The 15,793-nt window shown below is 42.4% G+C and overlaps 1 protein-coding gene across 8 annotated transcripts in view; it reads right to left on the reverse strand.

Annotated features, from left to right (window-relative positions):
- Positions 1 to 15,793, reverse strand: part of LOC107998190 (protein gustavus) — a 215,902-nt gene that overhangs the window by 123,624 nt on the left and 76,485 nt on the right. For 4 of the 8 annotated variants that reach the window (XM_062072610.1, XM_062072607.1, XM_062072608.1 and 1 more), the window contains exon 2: positions 11,093 to 11,166. The exons of the other annotated variants lie outside the window; for them this stretch is intronic. The gene's annotated coding sequence lies outside the window, so the exon portion shown is untranslated. The remainder of the gene's footprint in view (positions 1 to 11,092; positions 11,167 to 15,793) is intronic. 8 annotated transcript variants of the gene reach the window in all.

Consider the following 15,793-nt stretch of genomic DNA (forward strand, 5'->3'; position numbering starts at 1 on the left):
TCGAGCCACGCACGAGGCGAAGACCTTTCGTATCGAAACAAAAATGATGGAAAAAGAAAAAAAGAGGCTGCGGAAGAGGTTTTCAAAAGACCGCGAGGCAATTAAGGATATTGGCGGGTTTCGGTTCAGGGGGTGCTTGCGAATCAGCAACCCTTGCGGTATAACAACGAGAAAGAAAGCGAGGGAGGGAGAGGAGCGCGCGGATCAAAGTGCGCGATACTTGACAAATACGGTGTGCTGACCCCCTCGAACGAAGAGAGAAACGATTCGACGGATTTTTACACACGCACGACGACGAGGATCGCGCACGACACGACGATGGCTCGATCCGATCCCTGAAAAACCCAGCCACGCATCGTTGAAAACTCTGAAACCTCTTCTTCCATCCTTCCATCCCCCCCCATTTATATTAATGAACGAGAATCGGTCGGGTTTTCGCGTGTGTGCACCCCTTGTCGCGCATCGATCGCTCGAGGAGGATAAAGTACAACGCGGAAACGCGGCGGAGTCGTGCGACGAGAACGAGAGAGAGAAAGAGAGAAAGTTTTAGGCGCCCCTATTTATTCAGCTGAGACGAGGAGAATGCGCGGAGTCATCGCGAGTGTGAGGCGGCGTGCCATCACGAATCTCTTTGTCGGTTGTAAGGTAAAAAAAAAAAGAAAGAAAAAGAAAAAGAGAAAAAAACCGATGGGAGGGTTGATCGTTTCGAATTTCGTGGCTCGAGTAGTTCTTCCTTCGAGGTTTCCGAGGTGTTTTTCTTTAGAGCTGTTTTTCGAGAAGCGTGGGTGGTAACGTGCTTTTTTTTTGTGAGAGAAAAAGGATGAAGATGGAAGGGGGAAGGAGATTTGGGTGGAAAGAACGTAATGGTTGCTAACCTCGGTTTGTTCTAATATTTGATTCAATCTTTGAATAAAACTCGATTATCTTAACTGTAATTGATGAAACTGATAATTCAACTTTATATCTTCTGCAACTTTTGAGTATAAATTGCAGGTTTTTTTTTTATGTGGAAGAAGACTCGCAAGACAATCGATTTAATCGAAAATTTAAACGATAAAGAGATTTTTGAGAGATCCGTCGAATAGCTTTCGAACTCTCCTTTCCACGTGCACGAAGTGAAAAGAAAGAAGACCTGAAAGAAGCCAAAGTTTCGAACACTCTGAATCTCTGCTCCCTCCTTTCTCTCAATTTTCTGGATCGATCGACGAAACAAGCGCGGATCGATCAAGTTTTTTATTACGAAAAACCAACTTATGAAACGCAAACTGGAACTTCATTCATCCAGGAAACGATATTTCACGAACGGATCCAATACCGAGGCAAAAGTGGCACACTCCTCCTATACAACTGGAATATATCCCTATAGAATCGAAACAGTTATTCCTCCTTCCTTTTTTTTCTTTCATTTTCTATTTACCACGAGCAAACACGCGACAGAGGGAACGAATGGACGGCGATTCTTTAAGAAGCTTGGAAGAATAATCCTCCGAGACATCGAGCCCGCGAGTCTTTCTTGCTTTCCGCTTGCGAAACCGTTAGATCCTCCTCGTTTCGGTCGCGCGGGGACGTGTCATTATAGAGGATAATTCGACGACAGTATCCGGACTTCAGTAACGGTGTCAAAGGTGATCACCGCGATGGCCAAGATTCTTCTCGGTCGATCCTTTTGAAATAGGCGAAAGTTGTCCAAGTTGAAAGGGGACTGGCTTCGATCTACGAACGAGAGACACGCGCGAGAGAAAGGCAAACGAAGGGAGAAAATGAAGATCCAGGATGAACGCGAGGGGAAAGCTACTTCTTTTCCAAACTTTATCGGCCCTCGCGGGGTTAACTGACACTTGGCGAGCACGTTTTTCCGACTCGATTAATTAAATTTAATGTAATAAGACGGAGGAGAGGGGACTGAAGAGAGAGAAAGTCGAACTTCGTAGAAGAGAAGTTCTACGAAAGCGCGTATTCGCGGAAGCAAAGCGAAATTCTATACGAAAGATTCGTTTGGAATTCGGACTACTTGTTATACGAGATATCATTGTCGCAATTCGTGATCTTATGCGAATGAAATTTAGAAAATGTTCGAATTATAGAAGGTTGCACGAGTTTCGAGAATTATTTACTTGTCGTTGTTGCGAAACAATTGAATCGAAAATTCAAAGTGGAGGAAGAAAGAAGCGGTAGGATGTACGGGGGAGGAAGAGCGAAATTGAAATTAAACTCGATGCGCGCATGGAGTTTCTTCTCCAACGTGTTAATCGACGTATTTCTGGAGGAAGGAAGGTGGGTGACTTTTCATCGCGAATTCTGCAACTCTGCCTCCTATAAGCTAATCCGACGTAATGAGGTAAGAATAAGAAAGGGCGGAAGAAACGGGAGGAACTCGGATAAAAGCACCAGTCTTATCTGTCGCGAGCGAGAGAACGAAACGAAGGATAGGCGATGGTGGTGGTCCACCTTGCTCGAGGAAACTTTCTCGAGAGATTTCTTATCAAAATGTAAATCAACCTCTCCACCCTTATCTCCTTATCCCCTACTTTCTTCCCGCAACTTGCAAAAAAGCAAGAAAACGATCGACCACCATCCACCCCCATTTCCAAAAGATATCCGATTCCCACCAGATCGTTTCCATCGAAATCGAATTCAAACGTTTTTAATTTCCAACGGCGAGAATTATCAAATATTTTCCCGCGATCAAAGCGGGCGAATTCGATCGAATTCCATCGGCAGCGAGTACACGATTCAAAAGCGAATACGGAACGGTATAACGGCGTGGCTCGTTGTATGCAAAATAGGGGGGGCGGTTGAAAGGCTAATATAAATCGCGGCGACGAGGTATCGACGAGCACGCGGACTAATGACCATTTACAATTTTACAACGTGCCATTTACAATTTAGATGAAGATCCATTGTCTGCGCAACCCTTCTTCCGCCGGTTATGAAAAAGCCGGAGCACCCTCGGCAAAAATCACCCTCCGCCCTTGGCTGCGCCGCTATTTCCCTCTCTCTCCCTCTCTCTTCGTCCGTTTCCACCACCATCCCTTACGGCCGTCCCATTCCACCGCGCCTGGCGTTTTCCACCCCAACCCGTCAGCTGTGATACTTTCATTTCGTGCATTCAGCAATTTCGCGCGAGCTCGTCCAATCTAGCCGGCCTAAGGCCTAGTTTCCGGGGACGTTCGTCGCTACGCTTCCTTTCAAAAAAAGTTTTTCCATTTCTTAATTTTCTTCTTTTTTTCTATCTATTTAATCTCCGTACAAAGTTGAAACGAAACAAACCTGGAAGCACGTAATCGCGACAAGTATCAATTGATCGTTACAAAAGATTATTTTCAAACTTCAAATTTTTTCTTTTTCTAGAAATCATCAATTGGAGCAATTCTCAACACATCTTAACGAGCGAAAAATAACGTAAACTAACTAATGAAAATTCTCTATAAATTGGTAATATTTCTACAAATTTATTAAGCGAGTTCGATTTAAAAAAATTTAAATATTCGAGAAATAGTTTATTCAAATGATTCCGTGTTTGCGGATGACGGTTGGATCGAGTCGCGTTAATTCGCGTTTGAATTAACAACGCGTCGAAATATTTATCCCGTAACGTTTCTCCGCCCCCGTGAGAGGGGTTGAAACGAGGAATCGAGGCGGACGCGCGTTATCTCGCCGCGTGTTACAATTAATAATGCATGCGATACGCAACAGCGGCCTACCGAGCGTTCGAAGAGACAGCGGTAAATTTGTACCTGTGCCGATCGTCGAAGAAGGTGATTCATCGCCAGCTTGCCGTGGATGATGAATGAAAATGTGCATGCACTTAAGAGAAATATACAAGGCACGTATACCCGTCACGGGACGAGCGGTGAACGAACCCGTGAGACGACAGTGACGAAAACGATCGATATCGTCGAGGATCGAATTTTCAAATCGTTAATTTCTACGCTCCGAATTCAATCTCGTCTGTGATGCTTCTCTTTTCTTTCTTTCTTTTTTTTTTTTCTGTAATATAAATTCGAGTTAAATTTAACACGAATAGAGATCTCGTCGTAAGGAGAGATCGAGTTGGAGATAATTTCCTCGAGAGGGAAAAATTTCTCACGCAATTCTCCGTCATAATTCATAATTGTATTAATTCGTTTGAAAATAATACAATTTTCAAGAGAGCTCCTTCGAAATAATTTAATCTTTTTTAAGATCGTGTATTTCTCTTAGTATATCTTATTGATTCTATTCTTCTAACGCGACGTAAGAATGATTCGTTGGCTCTTAAAGAATCGGTCATATTCGAAGGTCTTCGAAGAGGATAGGAATAAAATGAAAAAGGCAAGTGGATTAATCGACAGCGCATTAACGGATAACCCGTGTTCCGTCAGGTTAATCAGCTAATTGAAACTAGGAATAATGGTGACAGGCAGGATCGGCTCGCGTTCGAATGACCGCGATACATGAAAAATTCAATCACGAGACGCATTTGCTAATGATTCCGCCACGGTGCACGCCCGTCCTCCATGGATTCTCCATTTTTTTCAATTAGCTGATTGAAACATGCGCGTAAACGGCCGCTCAAGTAACCAGAGAACGTTTCCTGAAAAATTCATCGAAATCGACCATTCTACCCAACCACGCATAACACGTCGTTCCTAATATCATTCCAAGTTATCGCGAATAATTCAGGATACAGTACAATTTTCCTATTAATAAAATTACTTGCTTCGACAATCGATTATTTTGAAAATATTTTTAAACGAAAGCAGATCCGAAAAAGATCCAGGTTTCGTTCGATAGGTTTTTACCGACGTGTATTTAAAGAAAGAAAAAATATACATTTTTTCGTCAAGATGTAGCCTTACTTCTTCCCGCAAGCATATGCCGTTCGCCGCAATTACAAGTACAAAATTTACAGTGCGAAACCCGAGTTCCAGAACACGCTACACACGCCACGAATCGAAGCCACGGTTTTAAACAGTATTCGCGAAAGCAAAATCGCGTGCGCCGGGATCCTTAAGGGCACGAGCTCGCGTGACAGTTGTGGATCCGTCTGGAAACGACGACCATGGCCGAATGCCTGTTACCAGCGTAGATAGGCCGTGGATAACTCGTGGTGTTTCGCATGCCACGCTCGAAGGGAGGCCACCGACCACCACTATCACTCGTCAAGAAATCCCTCGTTGGAATCATCTCTTCTTGCCTAGAAACGCGAGAGAGAGAGAGAGAAAGTTTCTGTTTTAGCAGAGAAAAAGAAAAAAAAAAAAAAAGAAAAATCTGAATCTTCGACGGAGGAGAAATACGATTGGCTCGTCTCCAAATGCTCGTTTTTTGGAACGGCGCCCGCATGGTTCTACGGATGGTCTTATTAAAAATTTACAGCTCTGGAAAGGGAGCCAGGAGAGGATAACGATGAGTCTTCTATTTAAACACGTATTTAGCTCTTCGATATGCCAATGTAACTGGAATCCTTCATCACTTAGCGCGGAATATTTCATTGATATACATCGCAAAATTCTAACGGCAAATATAAAATTTACCTTATAACTTTCCTTTCACGAATGACCGATTCGAACGAACGATCTAAAAATAAATTGATAATACACCAGTGATTTTTAGAATTTAAAAAAAAAATCCTACGATCTCGGAATTCTGTACACGTTTCTGTAAAGTGGGAAAAAAGTTCTTTACACGATTGCAGAATTAAAAATATCCTTCATTACGAAAAGGAAGAAAGAGAAAGAAAATCGTCGAAGTGAAAACGAAAGGAAGAGCCAACGAGAGAAAGAGAGAGAGAGAGAGAGAGAGGAGGGAGGGCTTTGTTCCGTGAAGGAGGCTCGTCCGCGAATCGGTGGCCTGCGAAGACGAGAAGCAGAAGGGAGCAGAAGGCTCCGACGAAAGGATACGTCCAGCCTTGGAGCGAAAAAACGTAACGGTCATTCGCCCGCAAGGTGAAGAAAAGTTGGCCGTAGCAGCCAGCCACTGACCGGAGCCAAGGAGACGACGCTCCGAGCGATCGCCGATTCCTGTCCGCTTGGACGAGCCTCTCGAGAGACCGGTCTCCTTTTCCCTCTCTTATCCCCTCCCCTCGCTCGCTCTTTCCCTCGCCACGCCACATTTTATTTTATACTCTTTACGTTCCGCTGCCCCCTCCCCTCGCTGCGGACCGGTCCCGGAAAATTACCGAGAACGATCTTTCGGAACGGAAACTCTTCTCTCTCGGGTTGGGGCTGAACAACACGTGGGATCGAGTCACTTGGAATCGATAAAACTCGGTGTCACGTTTTAGAAAGATAGCGAGGGCTTCGAGGATGAAGCTTCGAGCAAGTGCAGGCAGGTTTCTTTTCTTTTTTTCTTCGAGTCGAATCATCGAGGGGATGATTTTAAATCGAAGTATTGCGCACGAGGGTGAGAGAGATTTGCAAATAAATTTTACCACAATTACGAGTCGTGATTATCGTGGAGCGGAATTAACCATAAACCTGTTCCGCGCGAGGGCGCCAGCGTCTAAATCCTTGCAGGGCAGGTGAAGCTATCTATCAGCGATGGGGAAAAATTTAATTCGAGTTAGGAATAAAGTTACTTGGATAATTTCGTTCCGTTCGAAACAAATAACAACGATCGTAAATAATTTATAGCGGGAAACGGTATCGAGCTATAACGAGTAAATGTTATTCAAGCATTTTAACGAGTAATTACTCCAAGTAAAACTTTACTCGAAATTTTCAACTAGTTACTTTTTCACCTGACTCTCCGTTTGAAACAACACTTTTACTCAAATAAACCAAAAAATCGTATCGAAACTTTTCTCTTCCTTTTTTTTTTTTTAAAAACCTCGTCAATTCTCCACGTTCAAATATTACACGCACACCCGTTTATACCCGTATATTTTCTCTTATACATAGCTCCACTTTGTGCAGCACCTTCTACGGGTTTACGATCCCGCTCGCTAACTCGGCTAAACGTACGGGTTTCCCGTACGTTGTCGCTCACCAATGACTAACTAACCGGGGCCCAGTCCTATCCCAACAAATACGGTAGAGAGGACAAATCGGGTAGAAGTAGCCGCGTATTAAGCAAGAACACGGAGAGAGGAGGAGGAAGAAGAAGAAGAGGAAGAAAAGAAGGAACAAGAAGGCGCGCGCGTATCGTTCGATCTCTCGAGGCGTTCGTCGATTCGCGAAACTCGACACCGCCGTTTCGAGCTCGCTCGAGCACGGTATGTTCGGGGAGGGAGGGAATAAATCTCGCAATTTGTGCGTGGACACGGTAACACAACAATGGGAACGATCACTCGTACTCACGAAAGGACAGTCCAACGCGATTTATCAAACCCGCGAAACTTGCGAACCGCTTTCTTTCCTGTGTTTGTCCCTGCTCGACCGAGCAACATTTGTTGCGCCGTTTTCGCGTCGTTGTAAACCGGCCGTCGAGCCTTTAATATCCCGTTGCCACGATCGTTTATCAACCGGCACGAGCGACATTCCGCGGCCAACACTCGATAGTCGAAAACTTTCCAAGGATTAGATTTCAATTGTGGCAAGGGGGGAGAGAAATTTCGAGAAGGATTTCTCCAACAATCGAGCGCAATCCGTATATTTTTATCGAAATTTCAGAAACAGAGTATGTACAATCCAGTTGCTCGAGGAAGGTGTAAGAAGATCGACACGAGCATTTCTTCTCTCCTCGTATTTTCCATTATTATCTTAGATTCTCGAGGATTGGTACAGTAGAGTCTGTTTTCGGACGCTTTTGTTTTACCAGCGGGATCCAGGACGTTAAACATCGGATCGATTTAGAGAAACGAGCACGAGCGGATGGTCGGAGAGCACGGTCGAAATGAAATTGATTCGACGTGGCGGAGGGTGAGCGAGTTGACGGCACCACCGTTCGCTATAAATTTCGGCCGTGGTTCGTGCCACGGAATATTCATGCCCATTCGTTACCCGGGTACAGGTTCCTGCGAAAGTCCGGGGATCCCCACGCAGGGCGAAATAGGCGGCGAAAGGTCATGGTCAACGGGCTTTCACGTCTCGCTGATCGACGATTTTATTAATAACGAGAATGATTTTGCACGTGACTCGTGGAAAAATTGGACCGATCGCTCCGAGTCATCATCGGTTGCGATGTTTATTCGAGGTAAATGTTGTAACATACGGGAAAGGAGGATTATTTTTGCATCACATTGTTATTAATCTTTTATAAGAATAAATAAGGGGATAATAACACGTGGACGTGGAAAATAATGGCAGGAGAATGATAAAAGTATAGTTATAAAAGTTAACTCGGAACGTTGTTGCGTTCTATTAACCTGCGAGAGTGTTAAAATTAGACTCGTCGTCGAGAGCTTTTCCCGCTGTGTTATCCACTTTTTACACTTTGACATATCGATGTACTAGTTACACTCTTTTACTAGGCGATGATAAATAATAACATATCAAAAAATCGATGAAAGCGAAGTCGAGTTTCTCTTCGTTTGGTAGTTTGCTAATATCGTAAAATCGAGACGTGTTTTATATATAAAGTTTGTGATGATTGGAAAAAAAAAAAAAGAAAAAAAAGAAAAAAAATGCGTTGAAATACGAAGATAGGAAAAAGCAAGAGGAACAGCTGGCAAATAACGTGAACGGAATAATCTACGTTGTAAAAATACGCGAGTAGTATTGGTGAAAGAGTATCATGAAAGTATCTCGTTCACCGGAAATGAAAAATGCCGAGGCGCTATTCCGTCAACTTCCGCCATGAAAAAAAAAAAAAAGAAAAAAAATGTCAAGAATAGCGTGCGCGGAATTTTCATAAAGGGTCGTTTATGAATCAAAGCGGCGACAAACAAAATAAAAATCCCTCTGTTCTCGATTCTCTCCGTAATTAAGTTGAGGTGGTCTACGATCGAAGTGGGAGAGCTTGTATTTTCCTCGGCATGATAAGAGTGCTTCTACTTGAAAAAAAAGAGGAAAGAAAAATAGCAAAAAAAAAAAAGAAGAAGGAAAGAGAAGAAAAATGGGACAAAATAGAGAGGAAAAACGGGCACGAAAGCAGGCCACGAGTATAGCGGATAGAGATGTCTCGAGAGTATTTTTAGCGTTTTCGTTACGCGAAACGCCATTCGCGATCGAAACTCGCACGCGGTTCGCCAAAATTGTGTGAAAAATCGTTTAGAGTTTGCGTTTACCACAACCGTAATGGAAATCCAAACGGATATATATATATATATATATAGCTCGCAATCGCGAGATTGCTAAAGTGGAATTTTCTGTCGCTATTTATATTTTTTTGAATTGTTGTCAATTGTTGAACCTTTCTATTTAAATAAATGAATCTTCGGGCGCGTTCAGTTGTTTCTTGGATCGGGACAAAAGATGAGAAATAATTCTACAAACGAGAATCTTAAAATAATTCCACGTTTAGCGTGTCGCATTGGTTAACATCTAAAATTACAAAAGTAACGTTTAGTCAGAGCGTTTCTACAATTTCCTATTCACCGAACAACGAAAACTTCCCCCTCCTCTCATTCGCCGCCAATGAGAACCGCCGGCTTAACGTTTCCATTTCCATCCAGACAGCTGCAATTCTAGCGAAATCTCTGCTTACGCGATAATCTATCGCGAACGGGTTCGTGTCTTATCTATTTCGTTATCGGTACGTGCATCATCTCGGCTTAAAACGTTGAACAGAAGACAGGAGCTTGACGCGTTGCAACGGCCCGCAGAGATCGATACCGGTAAAGTCGCCGTACTTTCGTCCGCACGTACTAATTTCGCTGTCCATTTTGCGTCACGAATCGATGCCCGCTACGGGGGAGCGGCCTCGTGCGAGTGACAATTCGAGTCGGGGGTTGCCGAATTTTTTTCCCTCATCACGTGGCCACCCTTCCCTACGAGAGAACGCTTTATGTAACGGGGTCGGTCGTAATCGAGTCGCGCGCTCCGAGACTCGGCCCGCAATAATTTTAGGATTTAACACACAGCTGAGCGTCACATGGCACTCTCGTCGGAGAGATGGGCGAAGAAAGGAAGAGGGGAGCCCCCTATTGCGCAAGAAGGGAGGCGGCGAAGGGGTGAAACGGAATCGTCAACGAGGAGGGTGGAGGGTAACGACGGACTGGCTCCCCCAGGACGAGCGTTGCCCCCTGGATTGGCTCGTGCGCAACCCTATCGCCCTCTATTCTCGCTCCGCTCTATCCAGGGTATTAATAATTTAATGCTTTTAATTCTACCGCGGCGGAATACGCACGTGGAAAGCACGATTTCGAGCTTAGAATCCATCTTTTCGAATAACGAGGTTGCCTTTCACCGTATAAATGCCGCGACTAATCGTCTAATGTATTTCTTTTTCTTCTTTTTTTAGCGGAATTATAGCGGCCGAATAAAGTGGATAGGTTATCTAAAGGGTTCTTTGAAGTTCGAATTTGTGGGTAAGTTCGAAAGGCAATTTATTCGGCTCTTGGTAAAGGATTGATTCAGGAAACTCGAGTTTGTTGGTTCCGGTGCTGGCGAGAGCCACGTACCGGAAATGCAATCTAACGTGCCGCCTGGTTACTAACTGGAAAGGTCACGCTGCGAACGATGGTGATGGAAGCACAGGTCGAGGTCTGGCGAAACTAAATGCACGTGTATATATGGAGGTCGATAACGGACACGTGATGATAGCGAAAGGTTTTGGTGGCGCCATCGGGTTATGGACTGAAGAGTTCCTTTTGCTCCGTCGGTAAGGAAGTAATTTTTGGAGAATACTTCATTCTCCAAAATATTTTTCAAATTCAAATAACGGATCGTACAAAAAAGACGATTCTTTTTCTTTCTGGGATAATTTCCTTATCCTTATTGGCAACACAGATAAAGAAAATACAGTAACGTATTAGTTCTTATTAAAAAGAGCGTAAGCAAACTATTTGATTTTACAATTCTTATAAAAGTTAGAATTTCAAAGCAGTTAATCAGAGAAAAAGTATGCTATCACGATATAGATTAATACATAATCATGATTGTTAGTTAAAGTGCAAGTGAAATTTGTAAATATATTTACAACGTATGTTTTATCGTTCTATTTAAAATTGTTTGGTGCAAAATAAAATTAATCAATCGATTAGTGCTGATAACTCTAACTTCTACGTTACCTTCTCACGGGGAAGGATGCTGCCAATTCCGCTTTGCTCGCAATACGCTAACTATCCATGGAGTTGGCCCTTACCTGAAACAAAAATCGTAAAAAAATGAAGATCAAGTAATACAAATCGCTACGTCAAATGAAAAATGATAATGAATATCCAGAGTATCTTTGGCAAAGTTCAAAAGTTCGGAACACGTATTCAGAAACAGAGAACTTGATAACAGGTGTCGATAAAAAAGGACTCTGTCTATATAACTTGAAAAAAAGAAGGTAAACATTTTTTCGCATTACAATTATATCACAGAAATAAAATCAAGACATACTTGTCGAAATCAAAGAAACATTCTTTTAAACTATGGTAATTGTTATTTCATTTCAACGCTTCAAAAGACAATCGTTGAAAGATCAAGAATATTCATTTATAAAACCCTTCGAGATGCATCTTGCCAATTTAATTCAATTAACATTTAACGCAAAAGATATGACAAAAGGATCCAGTTTCTTTAATTACAAGTTTGATATCGTAAAGCTGAGATAGTGTTTACCATGATCGTTCCTTTCTCACACGATTGATTAATCTAATTAATTTCCTCAACTCCACCCACTTTCGAAATGTATACTTCCATTTGTTAAATCATTCCAATCATTCCAATCGACCGCCCCTCGTATTATTAATAATATTCCAGAAGAATATCCTTAACTTATTACCATCATTCGCGATTCCAATTACTGCGAGACTAATAAAACACGAAACAATCTAACGCCATCTATGGCTCCATAACTCCCATAATAACAAATTAAAAATAAGAGGCAGTTATAATATTTCAGAGATGACTCGCATTCGATTCATACTTCGGAACGATATTCCTCGATTTACGAATACTTCTTTTTCCCCCTTCTCGTTTACAACAACGATCGATCCGTATAAGAATTACTGCGATATACGTTAAAAACGCTTAACAACTTGGCGCCATCTACGCTACTCCATAACTCGACAAGCAAATAGACACGGGACAATTAGCACACGGTGAAAGATTCAGAAATGGTTTCAAGTTCATTCGCAGAGACAATATCATAGATACTTGTTACTTAGAGTAATAAGCTTCTCGTTAGGTCGCTTTTAGAACGATCGACATTATCCGACGCTCTCCCATTCGAGAGTCGCAGCGAACGGAAGCGTGTTCGCCGAACTTGGAAATACGAATGGCGGAAGTGGGTAGGTGGGGGAAGGGGCAGAAAGGTAGATATGCAAAACGAGGTGAATTCCGGCCCCGGTGAATACGAATCCCCCTATTTTCCAAGACTTGGCCGCCGGTTTCGATCAAGTCGCCGAAACGCGCCAGCCAACGTTAACACGATCGAGCGGTTTTGCAAATTGCACGCCGCGTAATTACAGGTCTCGTGAGAAAGGGCGGGAAGAACGTGGAGGAAGAAAGGGCAGCCTAGTGGTGGCGGTGGTGGTTGTGGCGTTGGGTCTTGACCCTTCGTGAAACGAGAGATTTCGACGAGCTTGATGCGAGTAATTGCAATTACGAAAAATTGGAGAAGAAAGAAGAAAAAAGGATATACGATTATAATGTTAAGAATATATAATTTATTAATAGATAAATAAGACGAATAGAGAAGGACCAAAGAGAAGGATGAATTTTAACTAGTGTCCTCGTAACGAGAATTTAATATTGCATAAGAAAATTAGTTTTGAAACTTGTTAATATATATTTTTTTCAAAGACTGACTCAACGAACAATCCATTTATCACGGCGTTAATTAACAAATGTTAAGAGAAAAATACATTAAACCGAGCATAAGGATAGTAATAAAGAGAAAAGAGAAGTAAGACGTATCTCATTTACAGATCTCCTCCCTTTTTTGTCCTTTCAATTACGAGAAAAACTTTCTTCTCGCCTCTCACCGTTTTTGGAGATGGGATTCACCCTCGTCTTCGCGTTTAGTCATCGTGTCAACTTCGAATCTTATGCGTGATCGAGGGTGACAGATTTCCGAGACCAACAGACTTGTCGAGACCGGAGGAGGGAGAGAAAAAAGAAAAAGAAACGAAGCAATTCGAATTGGGTTTGTTCGAATTCGAATCCAGAATAATCCGAAAGGATAACTTTTCTATCGAAAAAAAGAAAGAGAGAGAGAAAAAGAAAAATGGATTGGAATCCCGATAAAATGTCTGTATTCACGGGGTTAACAATCCAGAAAGACACGCGACAAAGAGGGAGAGAAAGAGGAGAGTATCGGTTGTAAATTTTTGCTCGAACGTCTACGCACCACCATTCGAGCCCTGTAAATCCGCCAGAGCGTGCGTGAAATACTCGCTTTTTACGAGTCCATTCGACCTGTCATGCAAACGATTTGTACGTGATAGAAAAAGAATTCTTTTATATCAACGCGAAATTTCGTTCGCTGCTTGATTAACCGCTCAACTTTGATCGAGATTTAATTAACATCCGAACGATCGAAAAGATTTGCAATAAGAAGAAGCTCCACCGAATTTTTAAGATAACAAAAATATCTCTCTTCCTCGATCGAAACACATCAACAATTTTACTATCTCTCAATTAACATATTCTTAAGATCATTATCAAATTCCTGCTCAACATGTTTATTATACGAGTTTTTACGAGTGAATGAAAAATATTTGTTAAAAAAAAGAAAAAAAATTAAACATCCACTCGTACAAAAACATAAGGAATTGCTTATTACCCATCTATTAAGAAGCGCAAGTTAATAGGTAGAATTAAACGAAATTTTATTATACGCAGACTCGTTTATACATACATATATGTACGTATGTACATAAACTGCCTAACAATTTCACATAAATATAATTGTACGACACAAATCGAGAAGAAATATATGGTCTGGCTCTCGATCTTTTATACAAATCGAAATAATAACTGGGGGTATTGGTTGTGCGGGACCATTAATCCTTAATGCGCGTTAATGTAGCGATTAATACTGCATCGACGTTCGGTTTCCGGGCGTCGATAAATTTTATCGGGGGATGAAACACCTCGTGTGCACGGCAATTCCGCGGAATTTCCATTTGTGACGGGCCTTCCCTAACCGAGCCCTAATTACAAGTGCAATCAGTCGGCATATACGAGCACAACTAGTTGCGTCACGCGTGTGCATCGACGTTGATTGCTTCGGATATAGTACGCGGGCCTTCCATATAATGTATCCATATTCCGGTATGATAAAATTTGCGCCACTTAATTCCCCGAAATCGGATTCTCCGCGCCTGTTATTCAATAATAACGCGCGGAGAGCGAGGAGAGCGAAAAATATCGTAATTTCTCGTATTGCGATCATCGAGCAAAAATGCACCAGGAAAATTTTGCACAGGAATCCGTCGAAGGCTCGATTTTTCACGGGCCATCGTTTTCCCTATATTTCCTGTCCGCTGTAGCGGGCACACAGAATCGTCGAGATTGGCACGCACGTATTCTAGAATTAGAAAAATATTTGACGCGCGAAGATAAGCTTGCACAAAGCTGGAATGCTCGACTATAAAATAATATCGATGAGACTCGAAACTCGATTAAGAATAGACGCATAGCAAAACGTAGTATTTACAAAATTATTATTATTAATCGCGAGCACGGGTTTCCATAAGCTAAACAAACAACGAATTATTCTAACGATACTTTCATTAACCCGCTACGTTAATGCAGATATATCAATCGCGTTGCCGATCAATAAATATTGACAATACTTATGAATATTGATGTGTCTATAGGATTGTCGAGGCATTGTCGATACGTCTGTCAGGATTGCGTGGTCCCGCAACGCTCATCGCCGATCGATAATATTGTCAACACTTACGAATATCGAGACTCGAAAACATGGAAGAATCGGATTAAAAGCGCGCACGTGGCGGCAAAACATTATCGCGGTATAAATGGCTCGTGAAAGCGAGCCGGCCAACGGCGAGTTACGAGCCAACGATTATTTATTTATTTTCTTTCCTTTTTTACTTTATTAATCCGCCACGTAACACAGGTGTGCGGACGTCAGTCAGTGGCCGGAAATCGAACGACGTTTTACGCGAAGAACGTGCCCATCCGTGGGTCACGTAAGAAGCGGCGATCGGCCAGGACCGTGCAGCACACATTTCCACGATTGGAATTGCACGATCGTTTCCTGGAGATGGGATACACGAGCGGCGAGTTATTCAACTCGTTCGGATCAATCGGCTCTCACACCCTTTTCTCCAACTGTGCCCGATTCTCGTCGCTATTTTAGAGGCCACTTTCGTGTCTGCGTTATGTCCGTTTTTCCCTTTCTTTTTCTGCTGTTCCACGGCGGGAGAAAGAGGGAGAAAGGACCGGTCGATTGGATCGTTGGAATGGAATTCGAGTGTCGGTGATCTATCGTGAGACTCGCGATAGCGATGGAATTAAGTGCGGCGCAAATCGCTAATTCGAAAGCTAATAGCTAACAGCCTCGAAGAAGGAAAAATTGTACTTTTTGCTATTGGTTGCACGTGTAATTTCATCGATGAGGGGGAAAATTTAATAGTTTAAGTTACTTCCATAAGTTGCTTCGATGATTCATCCTTCGAAACGTAATAATAATTGCGAATAATTGTAATGGCAAGATTATACGAGGAACGGGAGGATCGGAGGATATAACAGCTACGAATAAATGTTGTTCGAGCATTTTAATGATAATTACTCGAAGCAACTTTATTCCA

The sequence above is a fragment of the Apis cerana genome, linkage group LG3 (assembly GCF_029169275.1).
Source record: "Apis cerana isolate GH-2021 linkage group LG3, AcerK_1.0, whole genome shotgun sequence".
Lineage (NCBI taxonomy): Eukaryota > Metazoa > Arthropoda > Insecta > Hymenoptera > Apidae > Apis > Apis cerana.